The following is a 14,573-nucleotide window of genomic DNA, read 5'->3' as shown; positions in this document are numbered from 1 at the left end:
TTGCTGTGGAAAGCCCACTGCAGCACCCATTGCATGCCCCTTCTACGTAAAGTGCTGCATTTGAAGGTGCCGCAGTTACACGGTGGCGTTAAGCCACAGAAAGTGGCTTAACGCCACCTTGTAAATACGGTGCAGTGCACAGCACCACTGGAATGTCACAAAAGGTGATGCTCGGTGGCGCTATGGCCTTGTAAATCTGGCCCGAATGCCTAGAAGCCATCTACAAATGACTGAGGGTAACCTAATAAAAGTGGAACAGTTAACAATTAGCCCCTGTTATATCGAAGCTATTAATGACTTCTTCAAATTGAGTCAGTTCTGAAGAATGTGCTCCTTTATGGCTGTAGCTGTGAATGGGGATTAAGTGAACTCCTACCTTAATTTTGTCTACTACTTTGACCCTACTTGCCTGAATTTAGGACTGCATGTTTGTCCGCATGATTGTTGTGGGTCTCTTTCATGACACCCAATGTTTAGATGCCCTCATCTATGAAAGCCTATAACTTGCCACATTTTCAGTTCAAGGATATTCATCCTTAATCCATTGCTGGTGCTAAGTTTAGCAAAATCAACCTGAAGTAACCTTGGATTAGAACAGTCTGGCACTAGTGAGATCCTCTCTGGTGAAATAGGTAAGCTAGTCTGGACAGCTTGCATTTGAATAACATCAAAGTTATCCTTGGGGGGGACATTATCTATTTCATTTTAATTCATAAGCATCTTGAAGCAACTAAAGTATTATATTGTTTCATTCATTGTTAGAAATGGCCCTTTCTGCATGGTCTCCCCAAACCTTTTGCCTTCCTCGTCATATTTTTCTGACCCTGATTTTGTTGGTTTTAGGACTCTGGACACTTTACCACCATTGCCAAACAGTGCTAAAGTGCACATACTCTCTCCTCTAAACATGGTAACATTGGCTTAACCACAACCGGCATATTTAATTTACTTATAGTTTCTTAGTAAAGTCCATTACATGTGCCCAGGGCCTGTAAATAATGCTAATAGTGGGCTTGCAGCGTTGATTGTCCCACCCACTAAAGTAACACTTTAAACATGTCTCAGGTCTGCCACTTCAGAGCCTGTGTGTGCAGTTTTAAACTGCCATTTCGACCTAACAAGTGCAACATTTGCTGGGCCCAAAAGTTCTTTTTTTATTATTACATGTAAGCCACCCCTAAGTTAGACCCTAGTTAGCCCCAAAGGCAGGGTGCAGTGTGTTGAAAAAGTTGGACATGTACTGTTAAGTTTAACATGCCACGTTAGTGAAAAACTGCCAAATTCCTTTTTCACTATTGCAAGCCCCATCTCTCCAGTAAAATAGCATTGGGATTACCTTGAAACATCTTTCAAGTATAACTCCCAATTGGGAAAAGATAGAAATGTGGAGTTTGGTGTCTCACAATTTAAAATCACAACTTAAGGCGAAGATGGATTTTAAATAGTAAGTCTGAAAATGCTCCTTTTAGAAAGTTGGCATTTTCTTACTTTAACCATTCTGTGCCTCTGCCTGCCCCTGAATACACATCTGGGTTGACTGTCAGCTTGTCTTTGTGCATTCCTTCTAGTCAGCTATGCAATGGGGGATTAGGTGTGACCTTATGGGCCTTAATGGGCAATTAACTGGCTTAAAGATGGGATGGAGTTTAAGAGTACCTCACTTACACTTGAATAGACTTGTTCTGGCCACCCACACTAGGACTTAGCAATCCTGTATTGCCACTCCAGCCAGCATGGTGCCAGACAGGAGAGGCAGGGCATCTGTACATTGCAAAGGTCTGCCTCTGGACGTTTCTCCCATTTTCCAGAACCAGGGCACAAAAGTATAAATACTGGACCCCAAGCCACACCAAAGCAGATCTCTACTGGAACCAGCCAAAAACACTCTGCCAGGAAGAATTACTACTGTGCTGCCAGGATGGTCTGGTGGTCTGCAGCTGTATTGCTGTGTTGGTCTACTGAGGCTGCGTGCTGTAGGAGGGACTGCCACTTTGCTGTTTGTTCTGCTGTGTTGGCCTGCTGCCTGCAGTGAGCGGGTCTGGACTTGCTCGCTACATCCTTGAACCCTAGAGTCTGCAAAGGCTTGCTGGCTTGCCCCTTTTTCTTCTGCAGTCTCAGGGACATCAAAGACTGCTTGCAATTCTCCTGTTGCTGCTGGTCTCTGCCATCTGTGGGTCCTACTCTTGCCTGAGGTGCCCCTCTCCAGTTCTGGGCTCAAAAGTCGGTTCTGCAGCTCCAAACTTCAAAAAGTGACTTATCGCCACAAGTGCTACAAAAATATTGCTGCATTGTGTCCTCGCCGTTGATGAATTACTCCAATAATGGTATTGTACAGCAGACCCTTCTGGCTTCTGTAGCCAGCCTACCCTCCATCGCTGTCTGCCTAGATTTTGGATTTGCACCAGTCCCTCATGACTTCAAGTAACCTTTTAACCATTACAGATTTCTAAGCACTGTCTTAACATTTAATTTTTATAAATTCATATCTGAACTTCCTCTGATTGGATCTTTGCCATTTTGGTCTTATTTCAATCAGATAAATGTTGTCTGTTATTCTAACCTGGTGTTGAGTCTTTTTGTGGTGTCTTTTACTGTGTTACTGTAAGTGTTGCACAAATACTTTGCACATTGCCTCTTAATTTATGCCTGTCTGCTCTGCGCCAAGCTAGCAGGGGGGTGAGCACAAGTCAATTCAGGGTGTGTATCTGACTTACCCTGACGAGGATTGTAGTCCCTGCTTGGACAAGGTGCATACCTCTGCCAAGAAGGGACCCAATTTCTAACAGCCTGTAGAAAATGAATTAATATTTATATTGTAAACTTCTCACCAACTGATTTCATTCACATAATTAGCTTATCTAATGCCCATGTAAACCTCTGTATATGATTCAATAATATAACCAGTTTTAGAATTAGAACTGAAACAGAGTCAACTTGGAAAACTTTGCAAAAAAAGGGCAATAGAATAGAAAAAAGGCAATACAAGGAACATCAGGTGACATTCCTGATTCTCTTCAGCCTAAACAAGCAATTAAATGAAGTGACGTTTGAAGAAATATTGAATGTAAACCAATGCAGCCTGAAAGAAGTACTTCAACACTTGGGAATTGATCTAATTTAGCAGAGGAACAAACTTTAACAAATAGAGACAATAATGTGAAAACAATATTTACATTGGAAGGAAGCAGTGAAATCTGGAAATATTTCAAATGCAACATGGCTAGACTAGTCAGTCACATTTTGGTCTTTTTTTTAATGTACAATATTAATAAAAAAAAAAAAATAGTAGACACTCTATTGAGAAACCAAATGACAAAAAAAGAATTGAAAATGTTATTACAAATGCAACTTTTGCCGAAACAAGAGCTGTTTCTCAAAAAAATAAAATGGATTTAAAAGGAATCAAGTGCAGAAAACAGTAATTGAAAAGATGCTAAATGTGATAATTGGTGGGCACAACTCCACTTTCGCCTATTATACCTTATGTCAAGCATATAAATGTGGAAGGAAGGGAATACCTTACACTAAAGTATCATTATTTCTCATATGTGGCATTACCTCACCAAAGACAGTAGGACTCTTGATCAGCCCTTAGATAATATGAAAAGGATAATGAAACAACTGAAGAACGTATCACCAAGACTGCCTGCATGGAAATATACACAGCGTGACACCTACATTATAAAAGAGCAGGGCCTATCTATTTACAGCGGTGCCTGTGGGTTACGTTCTCTATTAATGTATTACAAATGCCCAAAAGTATACATGAACACAGTTCAGGAACTAATTCATTCTACAAGCATTTAAGTGTAAAATTTGTATTACAGTGCTAGGCCAAAAATTACTGGATAAATATAGGTTTAATAACTAGGCATCCCAATTGATGTCATGATTTTAAAAGACTGATAGGCTGGTACCTTGCACAGGGTACTTACACAGTTTTAAGAGATTTTGAGTGGATGTGGTTATAGTTTTACTAGTGTTATATGGGCATACATTAAACGTTTGTGTATATCTACCACTTTGTAAACTGTGAAACCTGTGGCACCAAATTTCACATGTGCAAGTCTCATGAGACATCACTGTGACAGACACAATGAGTCATTTTATGTATTGCAGTATGGGCTAGCACAAACAACAACAAAAACTGTAGTACACTGATGTGTCATGCCGGCAGTAACAGCAACTTCTTTTAAGTGCTAGGTATCAGAGGCCTTCTCTACAGGTACCCCTTTTAACTTGAATTCCCATCTCCCATAAGTGAGGGAAATGCTGCAAACACCAGCTGTGATCATTTTGATATGAAACGGCTTACTACATTGACTTTGCCGACTATGACTGTTGATGTTTCTCACAGCCGCGTCTTTTCCTCCCAGATGCGGCAACTATTTCATCAACTCCAGGGTTCCTTTGTCTGTTATCGTCACAGTGCATTACAGATGTTACTGCTTTTCCTGTTACTGATTTTGAGCACACGCTCACTTTAACCACTACTTTGTTGACTTTCCTCAGGCCCAGTAAGCAGATTTTGACCAATGATTTTTCTGACTTTTTGAAGTTCATGCTCTCTGTTTATCTCACCATATCTGCACTATTATCTCTCTATTGGTAGCTTATATTACTACATTTCTATAATCTTCTTGCCAATATATGTTAATGGGAAAAATATGTAAACCTAAGTTGAAATATAACATTTCACCTGTTCTCATGGCTGCCCATTCATCTTCAGAAGCCATGCCTTCAACCATTCCCAAAATACATTTGGTATTGAAGCTTCAACCTGCTGGCTCTTCAAAGCGACTTAAGCATGATCCACCATCTCAAGAAAAGTATACTTCGCCTACTTCCATGGAGATTTTGCCTGAAGAAATTCACACTTTGCATTCATTTGTAGAGGATACTAATAATAGAATTCAAGCCTTGGGCACAAAGTGATCTGCTATGGACTCTCATCTTCAGGAGGCTGAACAGTACATTAGTGATCTTCAAGATGAATCCTCAAAAATCCCTTCTATGCAAAAACAAATTCACACACTTCAAAAACTTGCTGAAGATTTAGAAAATAGGAATTGATATAACAACCTTTTCATTTATGGTCTCCTGGAAGAGGTTGATGGCAGAGAGATCCTGTTTCTTTCTGTACTAACACTCCTCTCCACAACATTTGGATTTACTTAAGTCAGTGCCCCTCTATATTCAAAGGGCCCATAGAGTGGGACATAGGTCTTCTACACCTTCCTCTTCAACTAAACTTAGAGGCATCAATATCTTTTTCCTAGAATACACTGATCTTCTCAAGGTTCTACAAGCTGCCAGATTCAAGAGGCAACTATTCTATTCTGGTTCCAAGCTCTTCTTTACACAGGATGTTGCTAAACCAACAGGGCTTTCTCTCTCTTTTTCCACCACTGTGTTCTATGGGTGTACATTCGGCCTCCTTCATCCTTGTACTTTTAAAGTCATTTATATGGATAATTCATTTAACTTTGATGATCCTTCAGACCTGAGAAATTCCTGACAACAAACTTTACAACTTCCTTGGATGTTGCTGGTTCTTCAACTTGAAATGCTGTATTCTTCTTGCATTTGTCTTGTTTCCTCTTCTTCTCTAACCAATGTTGTCCTTTCTTTCTTGTTTCAGGTATGTCCCTTCTTGTCTAGCCCATTTCATCATCCCTTTGTGCCTGTGTGCCATATGGTGCCTCTGCCCTGTCATCCTCATGATGTGCTGTACCCACCCATGTTTTAAAACCCACAGGTACACCTTTCAGTTGCAACAGCTGTGGCTTGTACTGTATATTGTTTCTATTTCCATTTCTTCCTTCCCTTTCTTCCTTTCTTCTTTTTCTTCTTTTCCATTATTGACTCCTCATTTCCCCCCTCCTTTTCCACATTTTTTCATGTATCCCTAGCTTTCTTTTTGACTTTCATTCCTAGTTAACATATATTTATTGTTGGTTAGTCTATTATAATATGTTGCATAATTGTTCACATTCAGAGTTATGACTTCGACTGTTGGAGATATAAATCATCCTATTAAGAGACAAAGGGGGTCATTCTGACTCCCGCCGGCGGCGGTAACCGCACGCCTGGCGGGAGCCGCCGAATGACCGCACCGCGGTCAAATGACCGCGGCAGTCATTCTGAGTTTCCCGCTGGGCTGGCGGGCGACCCCCAGAAGGCCGCCCGCCCGCCCAGCGGGAAACCCCCTTCCACGAGGATGCCGGCTCCGAATGGAGCCGGCGGAGTGGAAAGGGTGCGACGGGTGCAGTTGCACCCGTCGCGATTTTCAGTGTCTGCTATGCAGACACTGAAAATCTTTGTGGGGCCCTGTTAGGGGGCCCCACGACACCCGTTCCCACCAGCAAGGTTCTGGCGGTCAAAACCGCCAGAACCAGGCTAGCGGGAAGGGGGTCGGAATCCCCATGGCGGCGCTGCCTGCAGCGCCACCATGGAGGATTCCTCAGGCCAGGGGAAAACCGGCGGGAAACCGCCGGTTTCCCTTTTCTGACCGCTGCTTTACCGCCGCGGTCAGAATTGGCCTGGATGCACCGCCAGCCTGTTGGCGGTGCATCCGCGGTCCCCGGCCCTGGCGGTCTATGACCGCCAGGGTCGGAATGACCCCCAAAGAGCTCTTTCACATCTAGCTAAATATACTCCAAAATTAGCACTTCTTCAAGAAACTCTTCTTACAGATTTAGAAGCACAAAAGTTGAAGAGATCTTGGGTTGGTAAGGTCCTTGTTTCTCCCACACTGAATAAGAAATACTGGGCCATAATTATACTTTTTAACGCAAAACTGCGCCGGCGCAGTTTTGCGTCAAAAATATTACTGCCGGCTAACGCCATTTTGGTGCGCCGTGCGGGCGTCAAATTTATAGTTTGACGCACGGCGGCGCAAACCACAGGTGGGAGTCATTTATTTTGACGCACACCGCAGCGTCAAGTCGTAAAGCAAAACGACGTTAACGCGGCAGAAATGACTGTGGGTCGATTTACAACCCCACAAACCGGATATGTGCTGTTTTTTTACGCAATAGCGTAAAAAAAAAACGTGAACACTGCCATTTCACCAGAGGAGAGCCAAAATGGATCCCAGATGCCTCTACAGACCCCAGGAAGATGACAACAGACCAGTAACCAGCCAGGAGGACCCACACAAGAACCAGGACACTTATAAGAAGAAAAGAAAGTGTCTCTTCAGTGTAGAGGAGCAGGGAATTCTGGTTAAAGAGGTGACGGAACAACAGCACCAACTGTTTGTCACCTCAAAGTTGCCAATCAGTAGGAGAGAGGCAATATGGCAACAAATTGTTGACAAGATTAACAGTGTGGCTGAAGTACGCAGAACAGTCATCGAGTGCAAGAAACGCTGGCATGACTGCAAGCGCAGGACCAAGGAAAAGATGGCCAGGAACAGGAAGGCAGCACTGTAGACTGGAGGTGGGAGTCCAGCACACCAGGAGGCCCTGGACCACATGGAGGAGATGGTCGCAGCCGTCATCCCTGAGGAGATCGTCACAGGGATTCAAGGACAGGACAGCGCAGACTACCAGGAGACAACGCACATGCAGGGTAAGTCGCATGGGGAGTTGAAATGCATGAATGTCAACTGCAACCGGGGAGGGAATACCTACTACACATTGCATGTAAGTCATCATATACATGGAGTGGCATGGGTAAAGGGGCACGGCATGGGGACATGGCCTGCACAGACAGATGCTGGGGCACACCATTACACTACACCAACAGCAGTTCCATGGGGGCATTCTGCCATGCCAACGATGGAGCAAAGGGAAAGCCACACCGGGAGGGAAGGGCACAACGTCAAACTGACATCCCAGCACACATCAGCCACCATACCCCCTACATTAACTAGGGCCCTCTTAATAACCTCTAGCCATACCGACAACTGGAATGTAACTGCGACAACAGTTGCCACTACCACTTCCTCTCTGTGTGCAGCTCAAGTAGCCAATGGCGGTAACCTCCCCATGGATCATACACACCTAAATTAGAGAGTTGAGGATGACAACTTCAACAATCCACTGAAAAAAGGGAAAGGCCCCAGTACTGTCAAACGTCAATGCCCATTGTTGTTGCAAACATCAGCCAATGTAAACAACAATAGGAGCTACACAGCACTAAGGACATACCCATGCTGCATATGTCAGGGTCCATCCTGTGGCTGGGTCACAGTGTAACATTCCAAATGTCATACTGCTCAGACAACAGCATTGAGGGGGGGGGCACATGTAACTGGTCACTGAAATACACCTGCACAGTCAGAGGAGGAAATAGGACACTGATATGATTATCAGGGCAATCCAATGTACCACACATTCCCAACATCAGCTGTACACATTACCAATGCCAACATCCATATCGTGTCATAACATTGCTATGCATAGGATATGCTACATGTCAAATACATTTAAGTGGATGTGAAAGCTCAGAGACTGGGGCAGGTCCAGATTGTTAAGTGTGCTGCCAGAGCCATCAGAACACCCACAGCCAGTGAAAGGTCTCACCATGAGAATGGATGTAGACGGAGGGCTGAGTAGGACAAGAAGGTGGCAAATCACTACTTGGCCAAAACCAACACCTAGAAGAGATGATGCCGACAAGTCTAATAACTTAATAACATACATGTGACATGCAGGTGGGAGAATGCCCATCTGAAAGACTGGAGCAATAAACATGAAACAAGATCACAATGTGAATTCATCACCAAGGCAGGCATGTCACATCACTAATGCCACAACACAGACACACTAATTGTACCCTGTTTCATTGCAGAGGATATGCCTGTCCCAGACTACCCTGATGACATCGATGATGAGCTGATAAACATTCCCCAGGAGACTATCCAAACGGTCCTTGAAACCCTCCAGACCCCACCTTCAGTCACAAGGAGGAGCACAGAACAAGCAGCCATTGCAGAGGATCCCCCCACCACCCCAATTGTAAGACCTGCCAGCTCCAATACAGCTGAGGACTCAGACGACACAGGCACCAGCTTTGAAAGAACTGTAGTTGGGGTACAGCGGGAGATGGCCAAGGAGGTGCGGGTGGGGATGCAAACTATGGCAGCCAGCCTAGAGGGGGTGCGTTCGTGCATGATGTCATCTGCAGATCAGGCAGCAGCTATGCAAGCCCTAACATCTATCTTGCAGGAACAGCAAAAAACCCAGAAGGAAATCAGTACAGCTGTAATACAGTTGACCCAACACCGACAACAGAAATCCTGTTAACGCGTGCAAGAATGCAACATTGAACCCCTCAGGGCCGACCTGGCTGCCTACCATCATGATGTGGCTGCTATTCCCAAGAACCAGCAGATCCTCCTTGCTGCAGTACTGCCTTTAAGACCTTCACAGGTAGCAGTGATCGGGATGTCTGATTCCACGTCTTCTAACACTGAGGTGTGTGTTACCCCTTCACAACCACCACCACCAAGAACAGAGGAGGCAACACACACATCAGAAGAAGAAGACATGGAACAGATCACCTTCACACGGAAAAGTACCCAGAAGCACTAGTCCCTGCCACATGGCCAACTATTACCAAGGTCCTGCGCTTTGTAACATGCCAGTCTTGCAACAACTCTACTTAATGACTGTTCTGCTTACCACGGTACATCTTGTCAGCCTGCCCAGTGATTGTCTCTCTCCTACTCATTGGCAAATCCTGTCCCTCTGCACTGCAAACATCACCCCAGCATGCCAAAATCATTTGCGTAACCCCTTGTGTCGGATCACAATGTAAGATGTCACTCTAATGGACTCACAATCATGGACAATGTACAGATAGCACTACAGCACTTTTCAATAAATAGCACTTACACAACAAATCTGTCTCTGGGTAATGTGACATATCAACTGTGCAGTAGATAACTGAAATGTGCCTACTGTCAAATTACGTAGCTTGTCAATACAACTGTCCTGATATTATGTAGTCAGATAAATCTGCACAGTGGCAATGATTGCATCATTCTCTGCCCTTCCTGAGGGTAATATCTGATGAAGTGAGAAACCATACACCATCATGCTGTGTTGGACAGAATAATGCTTCCTCAAGGGATATCTAAGTCACCAAATAGTGGCAGCAAAATGTTGTCACCATGCAATACTAACACATATAACAGTGCACACAAATCTAAGCAAACACTACAAAAACTGCATGAATAAAGCTGTCTGAGTTTACATCCAAATAGGTAATCATGCTGAACTGTGTCACAAATGATCAATGTGAGTCATGATAGTTAGAGATGAAGGTCTTCAAAAATTAATAGCCAAACGATGATATGGTGATTATTATCTGTGTTTATGTAAATTAGTTCATAAAGTGGTGATGGTGATTATATTTAAAAGAAATTGTTCACAATATGTTGCCGCCTGCGTATACCAGCGGCCGCGTTCTGTAGTTCCCCCTCACGTTGCAGGCCAGCATCCTCCTCTTCCTCCTCTTCAGGCATGTGTGGCTCAGGTTCCAGGAGGGGAATGTTCCTTTTTATGCAAATGTTGTGCAGAATAGCACATGTTAGAATGATCTTACAGACCATCTCCGGGGAATATAGGAGGCTACCACCAGTGATGTCGAGGCACCGGAACCTTGACTTGAGGATGCCGAAGGTCCTCTCGACTATGGTGCGTGTCCTCCTATGTGCATCATTGTAGGCACGCTCTGCTGCAGTACTCGGGTTGCCAATAGGTGTCATTATCCATGGCTGGATGCCATACCCGTGATCAGCTGAAAGAAAAAATGAATGGGATCATGTTGATGTAGCTAGCCCTATTGAAATCACCTTTCATGGCAGTAGTTGTCTTGTGTTGTCTGTGACTCTTTTGTGTTATTATCTCGCATCCTAGGCTTGTAGGATGTACCATCTGCATTGTGTTGTTTCCTTGGCTGAACGAGTGTTTGGCTGCTAACTGGTTGTCAGCAGTATGCTTTGGGATTTGCAGTACAGTGTGCCCTCCCTAGCATTGTGACTTGTGATACAGGTGTCCCTGTGTCTTCACTGGGGGTGAGATGATAGTTCCATACACAGATTAATTTTGACAGTGTTGTTAACACGTTCATATCAATGTACCCTGGACATCCCATACCTTTAGACTTATGCAATGGATTAATGTAAACGTCATTGGGGCACTTACAATTTGCAAGGTGACATTTAGGCAACCCACTCCACACGTTGTGATCTTTGAAGTCTTAACATTAGACTGTACACTAATTTCTGATGTGTGACAGGTTCAATGGTGACCTAAGAAACATGGCTAGCGATGTCACGATCTCAGTGTGTTCCTGTTCACATGTTGCTGTTGTGGTGTATGTGCTGTGTGTCCTAGAGGGTTGCTGTGCAATGTGAATATAAGTAGGTTTTTGTACTTACCAACAAGTAGTCCATTGCCATACCGTCCATCCTGGAAGTGTTCATTGATGGTGCAGTGACGGAAGATGAATGAGTCATGGACACTCCCAGGATATTTAGCCACGATGTTGGTGATCAATCCTTGGTGATCGACAATGGCCTGCACATTGATGGAATGTGTGTGCTTCCTGTTGCGGTAGAGGTGTTCAGTTGCAGCAGGTGGCACAAGGCGTACATGTGTGCAGTCGAATGCACCAAGGACGTGTGGGAAGCCACTAATGAGGTAAAACCCCTGTTTTGTCTCCTGCTGCTTCTGCAGTGTGTTAAATGTGGCAGGGTGTAAGTCCAATGTTGGCATCCAGTACTTTGGGCACAAAGGCAGAGAATGATGGTTGTGATATTCCGGCAACCAGGGCACCAGTTGTTTGAAAAGAGCCACTTGCCAGCATGTGAAGTACGGCAAGCAGCTTGGTTTCTGTTGGGATGGTGCGGGGTGTCAGCAAAGTGGGTGCCAACTGCGGCTCAAAGTTTCGCAGCAGCTGCTGAATGGCCTGCCAGTTCAACCTGTACCTCTGGATGATGTTGTGTTCCCTGAGGCCATGAAGGGTTGTTCTGGGGTGGACCATCCTCTCCTGCCTTCTGCGCTGCCTTTGGGGTCCCTGCTGGTGTTGTGGTAGCTGCTGTTGTAGCTGCTGGGCTCTGCGTCTGCGTGCACGCTGGATAAGAATCACCTCCATGTCTCCCTTTTGCTGCTCTGCTGTTGCTTCTGTGTGTTCTGATTAAATACAGGTGTGTTTGCCCCATTTTAATGCCTGCCCTTACCTAGGCGTTAAATTTTGATGTAAATCGGGGTGTGCGTTATTTTCCTGCTCCGCCTCCCGGCCGTGCATCATTTTTGCCTGACAGCATAAATACGACGCACGGCCGCTTAAGTCATTTTTTGGACGGGAACGCCTACCTTGCATATCATTAACGTTAACCTCTGAGCCTGTTTACCAGGCAGGTCGCTCCCCTCACCGCCACGCAGCCCCTGTGAGACCGCTGACCGCTGCTTTATTCCTGTTTCCTTTTGCTGCCTTGTACTGCTCCCCTCACCTTTTTCTGCCCAGTTTGTGGTCCTAAATCTCTGTTTCCCTGCGCACCGCGTCTCCCCCTCGCCGCCCGTTTCCCGCCGCCGTGTCCCGTAGCTCCGCCCCCCTCGCACCCCATTGGCTGCCCCGCTCCCACCTCCCAGCTGCTCCTCCCTCCCTCTCCCACTCATATGGAGGCTGCGCAGCGGCCGCGCCGCTGACGCACCGAAGCCGCGCCTAAGGCAAGCCCGTCTGTGCCCGTCTGCGCCTGGCCCGCGCCCAGCGCCAGACCCCCTGGCCCCCGCAGAGGCCAGCCCACCCGCAAGACCTACAACGCAGCCACTCTCATCGCAATCAACACCGGCCGGATCCCCGGCTGCTGCAGAGCCACCCCTAGACGCACCCACGGGCCCTTCACCTGCCAATCCTGCAAGTTCTCCTGCATTCAGACACGGACCGCACCCGCCAAGCCAAGCACCAGCAGCAACCACCTGAAGTGCATCCTGCTCAACACCCGCTCTATCCACAGACATGCCGTGGAACTCTGGAACCTGCTCGACACCACATCTCCAGACGTCGCCTTCCTCACAGAAACCTGGATGAACGCCTCCTCAGCGCCCAACATCGCCATCGCCATCCCGGACGGATACAAGATCACCCAGAGGGACCGCGTCAACCAGACAGGAGGAGGCATTGCCATCGTCCACAAGAACACCATCCGCATCACGACCAACTCCAACGACACCATTACAGCCGCCGAACATCTCCACTTCCAGATACACACCGACCCCAAGACCACACTCAGAGGCACCCTCATCTACAGACCCCCAGGACCCCGCACACAATTCAGCAAAGACATCGCAGACTTCATCAGCCCACACGCCCTCCCCTCCGCTGACTACATCCTCCTAGGGGACCTCAACTTCCACCTGGAGAACAACAACGACAACAACACCACCACCCTGCTGGACAACCTCGCCAACCTCGGACTCAAGCAACTGGTGAACACCCCCACCCACTACGCCAGACACACGCTTGACCCAGTCTTCTCCTCCAGCAAGTACATCTCCTTCAGCCACTCCACCGGACTCCACTGGACAGACCACAGTTGCGTCCACTTCAGCTTCAGAAGAACCACGACTCACCACCACCCACAACAGGCTCCCCGCAGGAGCTGGAACAAGATCACCACCGACCAGCTCTCCACATCACTGAGCCAGAACCCTCCCGCCAGCTCAGCGGACCCCAACCAAGCAGCCAACAACCTCACACAGTGGATCACCAACTGCGCTGACAACCTCGCACCTCTGAAAACCCATTCCACCAGGCCAAACAGCAAGAAAGCCTCCTGGTTCAACAACGACCTCAAGAACTCCAAGAAGAACTGCCGCACCCTCGAGAAAGCATGGCGAAAAAACCCGACCACAGACAACATGACCGCCCTCAAGCACGCCTCCCGCAAACACCACCAGCTGATCCACACCACCAAGAAGACAGCATTCAAAGAACGACTAGACAACAATGCACACAACAGCAAGGAACTCTTCAGCATCGTCAAAGAGCTCTCCAACCCCAGCGCCGGAAACAACGACATCACTCCCTCACAAGACCTCTGCGACTCACTCGCCTCGTTCTTTCACCGCAAGATCGCCGACATACACAACAGCTTCGGCGCACAGACCACGCACCCAACCACCAAACCGACGCCCCCCAACACACACCCTCCGCGCCTGGACCCCGGTCAGCACCGAAGACACCATCCAGATGATGAACACCATCCATTCCGGTTCTCCAACCGACCCATGCCCCCACCACGTCTTCAACAAAGCCGACTCAGTCATCGCACCCCATCTCCGGGACATCATCAACTGCTCCTTCAACACCTCCACCTTCCCGGAGAGCTGGAAACATGCCGAACTCAGTGCCCTCCTGAAGAAACCATCAGCAGACCCCACCGACCTCAACAACTACCGCCCCATCTCGCTCCTCCCGTTTCCTGCCAAAGTCATCGAGAAGACCGTCAACAGACAGCTAGCCGCCTTCCTCGAGACTAATGGATCCCTCGACCACTCGCAGTCCGGCTTCCGAGCCAACCACAGCACCGAGACCGCCCTCATCGCAGCCACCGA

This window comes from Pleurodeles waltl, chromosome 5 (genome assembly GCF_031143425.1).
Source record: "Pleurodeles waltl isolate 20211129_DDA chromosome 5, aPleWal1.hap1.20221129, whole genome shotgun sequence".
NCBI lineage: Eukaryota > Metazoa > Chordata > Amphibia > Caudata > Salamandridae > Pleurodeles > Pleurodeles waltl.
This window is presented reverse-complemented; position numbering follows the sequence as displayed.